General features: G+C 37.8%; 1 protein-coding gene across 10 annotated transcripts in view; it reads right to left on the bottom strand.

Annotated features, from left to right (window-relative positions):
* TBL1XR1 (TBL1X receptor 1) overlaps positions 1-13,818 on the bottom strand; it is a 242,253-nt gene that overhangs the window by 140,515 nt on the left and 87,920 nt on the right. The gene's annotated exons all lie outside the window — the stretch shown is intronic.

Below are 13,818 nucleotides of genomic sequence, written 5' to 3' on the forward strand. Positions count from 1 at the left end.
ATAATTGTTGGTAAGAAAGACGAAAAGTCTGGATAGTGGAGATTGCAGTATGTGGAGACAACAAAAGAGAAGAGAAAGAAATGGAGAAAATGACAAAATACAAATAAATACCTGCTAATAGAAGTAAAATGATTGTTGCAAAAGTATTACCAATTGTAATAGGGGTCTTGGGTACAATCCCAAAACATCTGGAGTATCCCTTGAATACTATATTAGCATTGACAAAATCACCACAAATCAATTTCAAAAGACAGCTTTATTTGGGGCAGATTACATCCGGTGATGAAACCTTTAATAATATAAAACAACGTCTATCTAATCCAGGCCCTTTTGAAGAAATTGATAGGTGGATAAAAATGCAAAACCAGCCTAAACATCTGACTGACTATGTAATTTAACTATAATATCCTAGAACTACAACAACATGGTGGGTGCCATAAAGACAGGAAGGGAGGAACTATCCCACAGAGCAATTGTGGCCACAGATATGGCATGTCTCCAACGGCCCATAAGATGACATAATAACTAATAGGATAGATAGACAAAACGTAACTGAATAGTCCTGCAGATAACTGAAGCAAAGGTTTCATAGATCAGAGGTCCCCAACCTTCTGGACACCAGGGACCGGTTCCGTGGAGAAAGGATTTTCCACAGACCGGAGAGTGCATAGTTGTGTGCTGCCTGCATGCCACAGATGGGGCTTTGATGTTTGTGCGGACCAGTTGCTAGCATGCCACAGCCAGGTACTGGTCCACAGACCGGGGATTGGGGAACCCTGTCATAGATGATACCTTACATTCATTGGAGAATTATCTTCTCCAATAAATTGCTAAATAACACTGCTACATTCAGAAAATGCAGCCCTCTAAAAAAGACTTCCTATCCCATGGTTTCAGAAGACAAAATATATATACGTAATGTAATGTAATGTAATGTAACGTAATGTAACATAATGCATTGTTACATGTTGTTATATGATGTTCCTACGTTGTTATATGATGCATGTTACATGTTGTGTTATATGTTAGGTAATATGTGACTGTGATATGTGTGATATTACGTTCTGATACTATACTGAGTAATAAGGAATATGCTGAAAGGATGTTTAACCTATGAAATAAATAATTGGGAGTAAAAACTATTCTCCCACACTGGACAACCATGCACTTTCAAGGGATCCAGAAGTATGTCAGTGCCTTAACACCCAAGATAATATACTCTCATATATTTATCATAACTGCCAATTTTTAAGACTAAAATATTTAGAAGCAATCATAAGCAAGTTTGTTAAATAATAAATCCAACTCAATTTCTCACTAAACTCAGCTGTAAAAATAATCCACTTAAAATGTAAACAAATTGACTTTAAAATATGTTTGAACATCAGTTGTAAAAGTATGTTTCCTGTTTATTTTTCATGTTCTATTTTTTTTTTTTTTGTCTATTACCATACACTTAGTCATCAAGTGGTTAATCATAGTCTCTGGAGTTTTTATTGAAAGAGGAGATGATGCCTGAGGAGGTGAGGATCAAAACAAAGTTGAATGTGACTTAAAAATCTCTATGGAGCTGAGTTCAGGTCCTTCTAATGCATTTGTGTTATTTTCTTGGCAGTATTGTGGAAGTGTCTTCACCAGGATGTTTTGTGGATTTTTGACAGTCCAGCCCCACCCTAGAAATCCTACAATCTCTAGGGCAGTGATGGCGAACCTTTTAGAGACCAAGTGCCCAAAAACCGCCCCCCTGCCCTTCCTCCGCCCTGCCCGCTGGGCTATCCACCACCTCCATGGCCTGCCACAGATCATCCAGGCAGCTCAGCAGCACCATGGTGGCCACGGCCTCCGCCCATGCCTGCTGCATCATCTGCATGCGATCGGGCGCAAGGGTGGAGTCTTGTCTCCGTTGCCCAGCTACCATGTCCTGGGCTGCGCTGCTTCACGTGGGCCATGCCCGGGGGCGACTCTCCTCCGGGGGGCTGCTGGTGAGGAGGGGGATGTGGGAGGAGGCGGGGCTGCAGCAACGGTGCGTATGCCCAGAGAGGACTCCCAGTGCCACCTCTGGCACGCCTGCCATAGGTTCGCCACCACTGCTCTAAGGGATTCCTCATCACTGACCTGCTTAACTTAGTCAGATATAAGTTTTACCCAATGAGAATAATTAGCCCAGTTATGTGCCAATAGATAAATTGGATAATTGGATGGTACCCTGATACAGATAGTCTTCACTTAACAACAGTAATTGAGACAGTAATTCTGTTATAAGCAATGCAACTGTTAAGTGAAACATTACACTACATTACATGACATGACATTACATTGCATTACATTGGGGGTGTCATGCCGAAACCGTGCCCTCCCCATTGCTGGCAATGGAAAAAGTCATGATACACCGCGACACATCACGTGACATTGCGAGTTTGACAGCCCTTCATTACATGATCATGCTAATGTATGACATTAGTTCTACTGCAATTGTTAAGCAAATAACAATGTTCATCAAATGTGACCTCAATGACCATGGCTTATTTCCAGCTTCCTCACTGACTTTGCTTGTCAGAAGCTGGATAGGAAGGTTGCAAATGGTGCTCATATGACCCTGGGATGCTGCCACTGTCCTAAATGTGCAGCGTATCGAAGCACCCAAATCACACTCACACAACCACACAGAATCTAGACAGCTACAAGATTGAGGATGGGTTGTAAATCTTTTTCAACACCATCACAAGAGGCAGTTGTTAACTTAGACCTCCCTGCAAAGGAATCAAATCTGCACCTGCAGAAATCCATAGCTCATCTTTATAGGCTTTCTTCTTTATCCTGACCTTGTAAATTTCTCTTTCAGCACAGGGAAGGGAAAAACACTGAATTTATTTCTTGTAACAGTAGGAAAGGAACACATACAGAGAAATGACTACAGTGTTAGCATTGCAGATAGTGACCAATTCACCATTCTTACAGAATTATCTTATCGGACAAGTGTTACTGACTTAATATAAAATATCATGATCCTTTGTGCTAAGTGTATGCTAATTTATTTATTTATGCCAATTTACTCATTCAATTATTGAGGCAGCCTAAGTAGTTATGCTCAGCTTTCATTGGAGAATATCCAGATGCTCATTACCTTGTTGTTGTTGTTGTGTTTTTTTTAAAAAAAAAAAAAGCTTCAATGTGACTACACAATAAGAATTGCCATCAGCTGAAGCTGCAAAGCCACAAAAAAGAAATAATCAGAAGGCCACACAGCAAAAAATAAGAGCTGGAAAAATGTTTTCCTTTAAAGATCAATTTACACTGGAATACTGCAAATTATTCTCACTGGAATCAATATAATAACACAATAAAACATAACCACAAAGCTGTTTATCTAAATAGGACAGCAGGACACCAAATGACATTGTTGTCTGATCTTTTACAGGTAGTCCTTGACTTACAACTATTCATTTAGTGACTGTGTGAAGGTATAACACTGAAAAAAAATGATTTACAGCCAATCCTCACACAACCATTGCAGTATACCCACAGTCATATCAAACAAATTCAGGCCTTGGCAACTGGCATGCATTTACAATGGTTGCAGCATCCAAGGGTCACATATTTGTGATTTGTGGTCTTCCCCGCTAGCTTCCAACAGACAAAGTCAATGGGAAAAGCTGGATACGCTTAATGGTTGTGCAATTCACTTAACAACTGCAACTATAGCAAAAAAAAAAAAATGCCATAAAATTTGGCATGGCTCACTTATCAACCTCATTACTTAGCAATAGAAATTCTGGTTCCAATCATAGTTGTAAGTTGAGGACCACCTGTATATCCCTGAGTTATACATTATATATGTTATACATCACTTCATACAAACAATATCTATTAAGAGCCGTGGTGGCGCAGTGATTAGAATGCAATATTGCAGGCTCACTCTGTCCAATGCCAGGAGTTTGATCTTGATTGGCTCAAGATTGACTCAGCCTTCCGTCCTTCTGAGGTTGGCAAAATGAGGACCAAGATTGTTGGAGGCAGTATGCTGACTATGTAAACTGCTTAGAGTGTGCTATAAAGTACTACAAAGTATATATTACGAAGCAATTTATAAGTCTAAGTGCTACTCCTATTAAGCATAAAACTAGACTGTGAAACCAAGAGGACAATGTCCAGAAGTACTAGAGTACTAAATGGACCCGTTTCCCATGGTGTTTTCAGGCCCCCCAATTTATCCGACTTACACACACTGTAAACAAATGGAAAGCTGATAATAACACAAAAGGTGAATTACTTGGTCTATCCTATTTAACATTTATTGCAAACTGTTGAGATTTTGTCCATTTAAAAATGATATAATTAATACCCTAATCCATGAAATACAAGAGTTTATCTAGGCAACTTACCAATTTAATTAACCCACGAGCACTCAGACAATCATCATCAGCACTAAAACGGTCACCGAGTTCTGCTCTAAATGTCATGCTCAGTATCTCAGAATAATTTTGTCCAGCGTCTACCTTGTCCAATAGCAGGATTAGGCGCACAGTCTTTGTGCCACTTAGTACATGTAGTCAAGATGTGATAATATTGATACGGCCTAAACAATTGCTTCGTTAAGAGTTCACAGTAACGTCTTTTCTTCTCTTCCAAACTGGAAGATGGCAAGATCAGTATTGGAAGCATTTTATGCTTTGTTCTGGACAAATGACATTTAAGAACTGTGATTTTGGGACACTTCCGAATTCCTGGGTACTTCTAGTTAGGCAAGTGCAGATGGTGGTGGTGGTGGTGTGTGTGTATGTGCGTGTGTGTGTGTTTGTCCAGCATTTTCTGTGTGCCAGATGCAATCTTATAGGGAATGAGAGGGCCTTGAAGCAGTAACTTGTGTCCTCATGAGTTCCCGCTTGGATGCAAGATATTTGATATGGAGTTGGCTTTAAAGATTATTCAGAAGCTTCAACCAATCCAGAACATAGCCCAGTTGTTGGTGTATTGTATACTGCATACTGAATGCTGGTATACTGTAGATGAGTACATTATACCCGTACATTATATCCTGCACTGGCATTAATAGCTTCCTGGTACAATTCAGAGGTTTTTGCTAGTTTTGATCTTTAGACAGAAGATGATTTAACTCTAAGATACCTTCATCAATGTCTTCCTTGCCCAGTGTTGACCCACCTGTTCAAAGTCTCTGGACAATTTGTTGTGACACAATCTTTTTTTTTTTTTTTTTTTTGTCTCTGGGTATGGGAGAGATTTGTAACTGTGCTTTTTTTGTGATGATCCACATTGCGAAAATGCTTATTCTAATATAGATCCCAATAAGTAAGATGGGAGTTATTGGGCTAGAGATATCTATAATTCTAAACACATGGTGCCTAAGAGAAAACCGAGCAATCATTCATGGTCTTCCTAAATTAAATAGTTTTTGTTTTTAGAAAGCTTGTGTTTTAAGGTAACATGACATAAACCTGCACGTTTTGGGGCATTCTTAATTCACAAAAATATGTTTGAAGGACACCTTAAAAGATTGCCATCTCATAAGCACACAATAATTAGCAGTGCATGTGTTTCTTGCAAGATTTGCAATACACCAGGAGAAGAAATATAAGTGGACAAACAGCAGTAATCATGTGCTTTTGTACATTACGGCAGGTGATTATTTTTAACTAATATGAGGAACAATTTTGTCAATACAACATGTTTGACATGCTATCATCTATAAACTATACGAAACATAACTCTAATTTACCGATGAATCACACAGAAGATGAAGTTGACCCTTATATATACAGAAAACTGTACCCCAGGAAGCAGATGTTTAATCTTACAACTTCTCCCTATGTACAAGGATGAGCCCACCAGAAGCCTTTATATTTTGCAAGCTTGATGCAAAAAAAAAAAAAAAATGCAGCTTAGAATCATTTACATGAAGCCAGACAGTGTTATATTCTATTTCTTTCTTTCTTTGCTGTATACAAGCCACTCATCTCATTCAACATTCATTCTATTAAATTAGAGCCAAAGAATTCTCCCTTTTCTGCTGTTTCTCAAAAGCTCTTTATAGAGAGCTTGAACAGGTTGCATTGTGACTAGCCAATCTACAGAGACCCAAGACATACAAAACTAAACAGTAAATCTTAATAGCAGCAGAAACCTGAGAAATTCTGAAGTTCTGGCATTCCCCTTTTCTGTCTTCTATGCAGGATGTTAATCCAGATGAGGTAGTTCAATCATTTTCTAAAGAGAACTACAAAGACCAGTTTCAACACAATACATGTTAAAGATCTAGTTGTGCATTAGCACCACATGCAAAGTGTGCTTAGTTTTAACCATAGTTATTTTAGCTTGCTGTGTGATTGAGTACATTATGTGAATTCAGGCATACTGTCACAATACTAAAATCCCCCAAGTGATATCCACCCTTGCAAGTTTCACTTGGTGACTCCCCATCCCACAAATATTTAGAAAAACTGTAAAACGGGACAATCTTCCATTATAATCTTTTTTTCCTAAAAAATGTGCTTGGATTCCATAAGGACCTCATTATGTATTAGAAAATGTAGTATAGCAGCATGGATATGCTCCAGCCACTTAGCTTTTCAATCGTTGTGTCCACCCTATGAAATTTTGTTCCTCCGTAGGTTAACCTGATGACCATTATTCAGTGGTCAGATCTGGGGGCCCCAAGTGTGTGAAGGGATTCCTCTCCTGGCTATGCTAGTAACTGTTGATTGTGATATTGTGATATCTTCCTTGGCTGTGTACATTATAATTTTTGTATGTTATTGGAATCATTTATTTTATTTTATTATTATTTGCACCCAGAATAATTTGTTTAGTTGGGTAGCTATACAAATTGAATGAATGGATAAATCAAATCAAGTCTAATCAATTTATAAATGTGTCTACTTCTTCCAAAAAGACAGGGGACATTCTATATGCTGGAGAAGATGGTAAATGTAGAAATTTGTCTTCTATAAAGCAGCATTTAATGACACCCACTGTGAATGGCCAAGCTCAGCAAGCAATGCTTTTCTTTAAACTAACATGACTAGTTCTCAAAATATTGAAAAAAGTGGAAGGAAAAAAAACATTGGGAAAGTGTCGCTGTAATGCTGAAGTTCTTGCTTTTAAGGGAAATTTAAGTGGCATGTAGTCGAAGTTGTATTTTGAAAAGAGCTCAAAAAGCTTCAAAGTTGCCTCAAGTCGAGCAAAGGAAGGCATTCTGGCTACACAGAATGCTTAGAGATCTGTAAATTAAAAAGGATATTGTTCAAGAGATAGAATAGAGGACAAGTCACTAAGCAAGAGAACTGGTATCTAGTCCAGAAGTGTAGAGATGGGATCAGGAAAATAAAACTCAGCAGTTGTTGAGGCTTAGGAAGGTTGCCAAGTAGAACAAAAAACTGCTTCTTTGGATATATTCAAAATCAGAAGAATTCACATAGCAGCTACTCAAGTGATGACAACAAAAATGCAAACAAGAAAGAAAGAAAAAACCTCAAGAGCTATTGCAGTGTCATATCCAACAAGAAAGTCTTGGTAGTCTGGTAAATGTTCTACCAGAACAACGTGAGATCAAGAACTACATAGTCAGGGACTACTTTTTTTCTTTGAGATAGTATGACTCTTCAATCAATCAGAACTGGAAGGACCTTGGAGATCTTCTACTGCAACCCCTACACCATTTCAGACAAGAGAATGTCCAGTCTCTTCTTAAAAACCTCCAGGATGAAGCAACAACAATTTCTGATGGCAAGCTGTTCCACTGGTTAATTGTCCTCCTTAATTCCAAGTTGCTTCTCTCCTTGATTAGTCAAATATGCATTAACTGCATCTTAGTTTCCTGAAATAACTAACTCATGGGTTCACTGTGTTTCTTTGCTTCTGTTAAATACAGGTGGGTTGGATGGCATGGTAATTATGAATTTAAATATCAGACTCAAAACAGCAATCTGTCTGATTGTGCAATATTTAAATCTCTACACTGAGCAGGCATTTGGATTCAGTTAATTAAATGGCCACTTCTCCTGCAGGATTCTACGTTAAATCAGCCGAGTGAGCTGGACTATAGTGGATTATTCAAATGTTAATTGTTAGAAAAGGTATCTTACCAATGTAAACACAGTACTTTTTTTCCTTAGGACACAGTAAAATTTACAGAAATCTTCCCTCAAAATGCACAACGTGTGTGGTGACAGCTTTTTTGAACATAACTATTTAAAAACTCTTTTTAACTTTTCTCTTAGGTAGCAAGTACAGACTAGGGATTTTGCCAGAAATTAACTACGGAAATTTTGTAATCCCCCTTCTTTCCTATTCTTTCAGGATGACTGTACAGAGGGGGGAGGGGGGGAATAATGAGATAGCTATAGTCTCCAAAGACAGAAAAGGATTTCAATCAGAAGATCTGAGCACAATTTCTTGTCCTATTTCATCTACTCAAGATTCAACTAATGCCCAAAGAAACCTACTCACTTCTATTTCCATTTCACTTTGGCATAATGGTAAGGAAATAATGACTTTGAAAAAGTTGCTTCATTACAACTTTATGCATTTTCCTCCAATGGTGATTTGGATTGGGAGTTGTAATTCAGCAGCTTCTGGTTGGTTTCTCATCCCTAAAGCTAAGTCAGAATCCAATCTTCATTTGCAGGCATCAAAATGGGAGTGATGTTTTCATTATACTCAGGAGTGAAGAAACAGATGACTGATATATTCGTTCTCTCTAGGCCATTTTTCAGACTATGCTATTTCATCACAAAAAAAAATGAAGGGAAATGTCACTTCATTTTTTTTTTTTCAAAATACTCCTCCTCAAAATAATGTGTTTAGGCAAGGCTAGGCTTTGTTTGTTTTGCTTGTGTTATATACGCAGGCTGGTATCCTCCAGGTATACAGGTAGATCTCGACTTAGGATCAAAATTGGGGCTATAATTTCCGTTGCTATGCAAGTTTCCATTAAGTGAGTCATGCATGATTGTACAACCTTTTTTTGCCACAACTATTAAGTGAATCACTGCAGTTAAGTGAATCATGCAGACCTTAAGCCAGGGGTCTTCAAACGTGGCCCTTTTATGACTTGTGGACTTCAACTCCCAGAATTCCTCAGCCAGCGTACAAACAATAGTGATAAATTAAAAATTAAAAATAATAATTACAAATAAAAAATAATACATTAAAAAGAAAACAAACAACAAACCTCATAGGGCAGACTTGATATACCACTGGATCTTTTTTTGTTGCCAGGTTTCTATGTTTCTATAACTGCATTATGCATATATTTCTAACATGTATATTCAACACATATAAAAATTCTCAGAGGTTTTGGATTACAACTCCTATTAGCACAAACAATTCTCTTGAAATTATGGGAAATGCCATCCCAAGAAATATACCCAGTTGTTGAAGTGTGGGCAGTAAATTAAACCTTTATAGATAGAAGCAAGGAAAACAAGGGTGGGCTTTTACATCAAGATCAGAAGGATAATCCTTGCTTTGGAATTTTTTTTTTATTCTATACAACAAATTCATCACTTCCTATTCTCCTGGGGAAAATAGGTTTTCTCCACATAAGTGTTCTTATAAGCCACAACTTCTTTTCATATACACTCTGATTAAAAGCTATGCTTAACACTCATCAGTAAAGTCCTCATTATGGTCTAGCAGCTACAACTAATACTCCAACCACCTCTGGAAGGTACAAGAAGCTGGTTGGAAGACAGACTTTAAAAATGGTCTTGGCTTCCATTTTTAGCTTTCAAGTATCAAGTGGAACTTTTCAAGGGACACACATTTTTATTAAACTCAGCTCCCTCCAGAAGGCAGGGAGGCACTAGAATTCCTCAGCTGTTATCACAACATGCTGAATTATTTCCAGTGTCACATTTGTTGTCTCTCACTATAATTTTACTTTACACCATACCAGCCATCTTTGAACATTGCCAATCTTTTTTTCTAGCTCACTTAACATTAACTGTAGTGATTATAGTCTTAGACCAGTGAAGGAGAATCTTTTGGGCTTAGCGTGTCAAAAATTCAGAAAACGCCTAACTTGACTCTGCTGGTGTGTCACACCCACCTCCCTGAACAAAAAAGAAAACAATTATGTATCTACTCCCTTCCACCCATCTGGGCCACCTTGAACATTAGAACCAAGGCTGAGCCTGAAAAGTAGAGGTCTGATCCTTCATTTCGGCCCTAGCCTCACTGCTGCCACTTAAAAAGGCCGCCTCATGCCATTACCCAAGGTGTACAGTTTGCCACACATTCCTTACTTTCAGATGCTGTTCTCTTTCAGTTGACAGGCCCCTGTGGCCTACCTGAGGCTGCTCTGGGTTGCATGAGGCCTTTACTCTTGAAACAGTTTTGGAAAACGTTCTTCTGCAGCCTCTGCAGTTTCTGAATGGGACAACTTGCCACAGCCAACTCGTCACGGCCAATTCACCACAGCCAACTCACCATGGGATAACTCGCCAGGGACAACTTGCCACAGGACAATTCAACAAGTCAATTTCATTATTTAAAATATTTTAAAAATTATGTTAATTTTTGTCATTCGCATTTCATTTTGTCCCTCCTTTGGCATCTTTTCTTTAATGATTCTATTCCAGTATTTCTTCAATATTAGTGTAACTCTTGTCCCGTGGCGAGTTAACCATAGCAAATTGTCCCATGGCAAGTTGGCTGTAGCGAGTTGGCTGCAGTAAGTTGGCCGTGGCGAGTTAGCCGTGGCGAGCTGTCGTAGACCCTCTGAAACCTGCACAAAAGCACACCCCTTTTCTTGCATGATTTTCGAAGCCGCAAGAGAAAACATCCCATTTTTGCACTGCCTCTGCAACCTCAAAAATTGGCACAAAAAGAGGCTGTGCTTTTAAGAATAATTATGTCACCCCAATTATGTCATAGTGTTAAACTAAGGATCAGGAAGATTATATCACCCCAATTATGTCATAGCGTTAAACTAAGGATCAGGAAGATTATATCACCCCAATTATGTCATAGCGTTAAACTAAGGATCAGGAAGATTCCCTCAGCCCTAACTACACCATAAATTTCACAATTCCACAAATGAAAACTAGAAGGGTGTGTGTTATGTACGCTGTCTTGAATTCATAGACGAAAGCTAATACATAAATCTGTTCAATTAACAAAATGTGCATTTAAGTGTACATACCCACTAATTTTAAAAAAGCCATTTAGTTGGCCACAAATTAACTTAAAAACTCACAAGTAATTAATGTACTATGTCCCACTAATATGCAATATGTAAGCCCCCTGCCCCATCCTGCTTTCAATTGCCACCCAGCATCCCAATTTCTTAAAAATGCAGTGCTGTTTTTTTCCTTGTCCTGTGTTTTTCTCTTCTCCTTCTCCTCCCTAATTCAGAGAAACGTACTAGACTTTTCATACTGATATTTTCTAGGAATTATGAGAGTGATGGAGAACCCTGGAGAATGTAGCAATCCAAGGACTCTGAAAGAAAGTATTATATTGATTTGGAATGGCAACAGGGTTTTAGCATAACTTTTTTTTTACATAAATACAATGAATATACTCAAGCTGCTGTCATCAGAATTAAAAGTCAGGAATTGTAAAGACTATATATGGAAACTAGTAAACAAAATGGGACTCCAAGTATTTATTAATTTTCCTTCCTCTTTTATTTTATTATTTGCCCTTGGGCCCAGCTCATGCTCAAGAGCAGCAGTCTAAAAATGTAAATAGTTAGAAGTAGGGATCTACTCCTGGGCACAATGAAAGTTTCTCATTCTCATCTTCTCACCTACAAAAATCAACCTGTCACCATCATTAGTCTGGATAAGGGGTGAGAAAATGCGGTCCCTTTATGACCTATGGATTTCAAATCCCAGAATTCTGAGTGTTAAAGTCCACAGGTTGTAAAGGGGCCATAGTTGCCCAACCCTGGTCTGGATACTGTGTCCATAAGTTATGATGCTGAGCTCAGCTCAATCTAGCCAACAACTGTAAAATGCAAACAAATCATGTTTTCTCCCTACTCATCTTTTAGTCACAATTTTCATTATAATCCATATTTTTATTGCATATCTTTATCTTTATCTATCCATCCATCCATCTATCTCTGTATCCATATGATCGTTTTATTGCTTTTCACCTTGTAGGCCACCCAGAGTTACTTAGCGGTGGGGATCAAACAAATTTAATAAATAAATAAAAATTAAAAAATAATTACTTGGAAAAATAGATGGAAGGAATGCTTACCAAATTTGCAGCTGACAAAAGTAAGTGGGATAATGAACAGTCTGGAACGAAAAAAATAAAAATTCAAAACTATCTTGGCATATTAGAGATATGGGCTAAAAATTACAGAATAAAATGTTAGTACTGAAAAATCCAAAATAGCTCATTTAAAACTGAACCACATAGTGTAGGAGATGGATGCCTGACTTACTGAGAGTATTTATACAAAGATCTCAGAATAACTGTGGACTGCAAACAGAATTAGCAGTATCATACAGCTGCAAAAAAGAACAAATGTAATTTTAGACTGCAGCAACAGTAGTATACTTTGCAAAGCCTGGGAAGGAATAGTTTGCTTTAATGAGGCTCTATCTGAAGTGTCTACTTCTGGATTGACTTTACTTGTGGGGAAGCTGGCAGAGAGTGTTGGAAATGATGATCATGGGACCACGGCTGACTGTGGTGACATCTGAAGTGGCCACAACTTTGCCAAATTTCAATCCCACAGGACTAATAGGTCCTGGATTTTGGATGCATTCTTTAAGTTCCTCCATTTGAGGTATGTTGAAACAAACATTATTTCCCTATGAGACACTATTTCATCGAATTGAAGGCTACAGACAGAAGAGTCTATTTGTGTGTGTGTGTGTGTGTGTGTGTGTGTGTGTAAAGCGTATGTATGTGTATGTATATGTGTGTGTAGATATAGACATACACACACACATATATATACATACACACACACACATACACACAGTTTATAATCCCATACCAATCTTTAGCTGACAAAAAAATTACAAGTTTAAAACAGATTGTAGAAGAAACACGGATTTCATCACAATAAGACTTACAAGATGATAAAACATGGCTTGATCACTTTCATTGACTTTTGAGCTCTGTAAATAACCAGGCTTCATCTGCAGCATACATATTAGCTATCATTTCAAAGATTATTATTTATATTGTGTGTGTGCCAATATGTATTATGTATTACTTAGTTTTAAAAACTGAACAAACCAGAAGTTAATATTTAAACTATGTGAGAAATAAAGACGTGTTCAGATGGTGGTAACCATACAGAAAATCTTACAAAAGGGTTGATAATGTAATACAATAAATCCAGAGTGTGCTTAAACCAATTTTCATTCAAAAGTGTGTGTTTAAGATAGGAAAGGGATGGGTTAATCTTGTCAGATGTCTATGTCTGAACATGTATTCAATAATATAATTACAACTCTGCCACTCAAATTTTACAGGATGTTTCCAGCAAATATTGGCCTACGTACAGTAAATATTCATCACCAAAGCCTCACACCTACAAGGAATTGGCAGTTCATTAATTGGGAGATGAGTGCTTCATCCTATATAATATCACCATGGTAACTCAACAGCTTGATCCCCCTCACTTTCTCACCTTGCTTGGTTTCTATTCAGGTTTTCATAGAGTGATGTTCATCAGAGACAGAATTACACAATTTTTTTTCTGCTCTGATGGATCTTCCTTCAACTAATTGACAGAAATCGTATCAGATGGTACCAAGAGGGACATTCTTCTTTTCTAAACTCATATAACCCATAATTAACATAATGACTAACCTTAGATTTATTTGT

This window comes from Crotalus tigris, unplaced genomic scaffold (assembly GCF_016545835.1).
Source record: "Crotalus tigris isolate CLP2741 ecotype Arizona unplaced genomic scaffold, ASM1654583v1 scf7180000018690.2240587, whole genome shotgun sequence".
Classification (NCBI taxonomy): domain Eukaryota; kingdom Metazoa; phylum Chordata; class Lepidosauria; order Squamata; family Viperidae; genus Crotalus; species Crotalus tigris.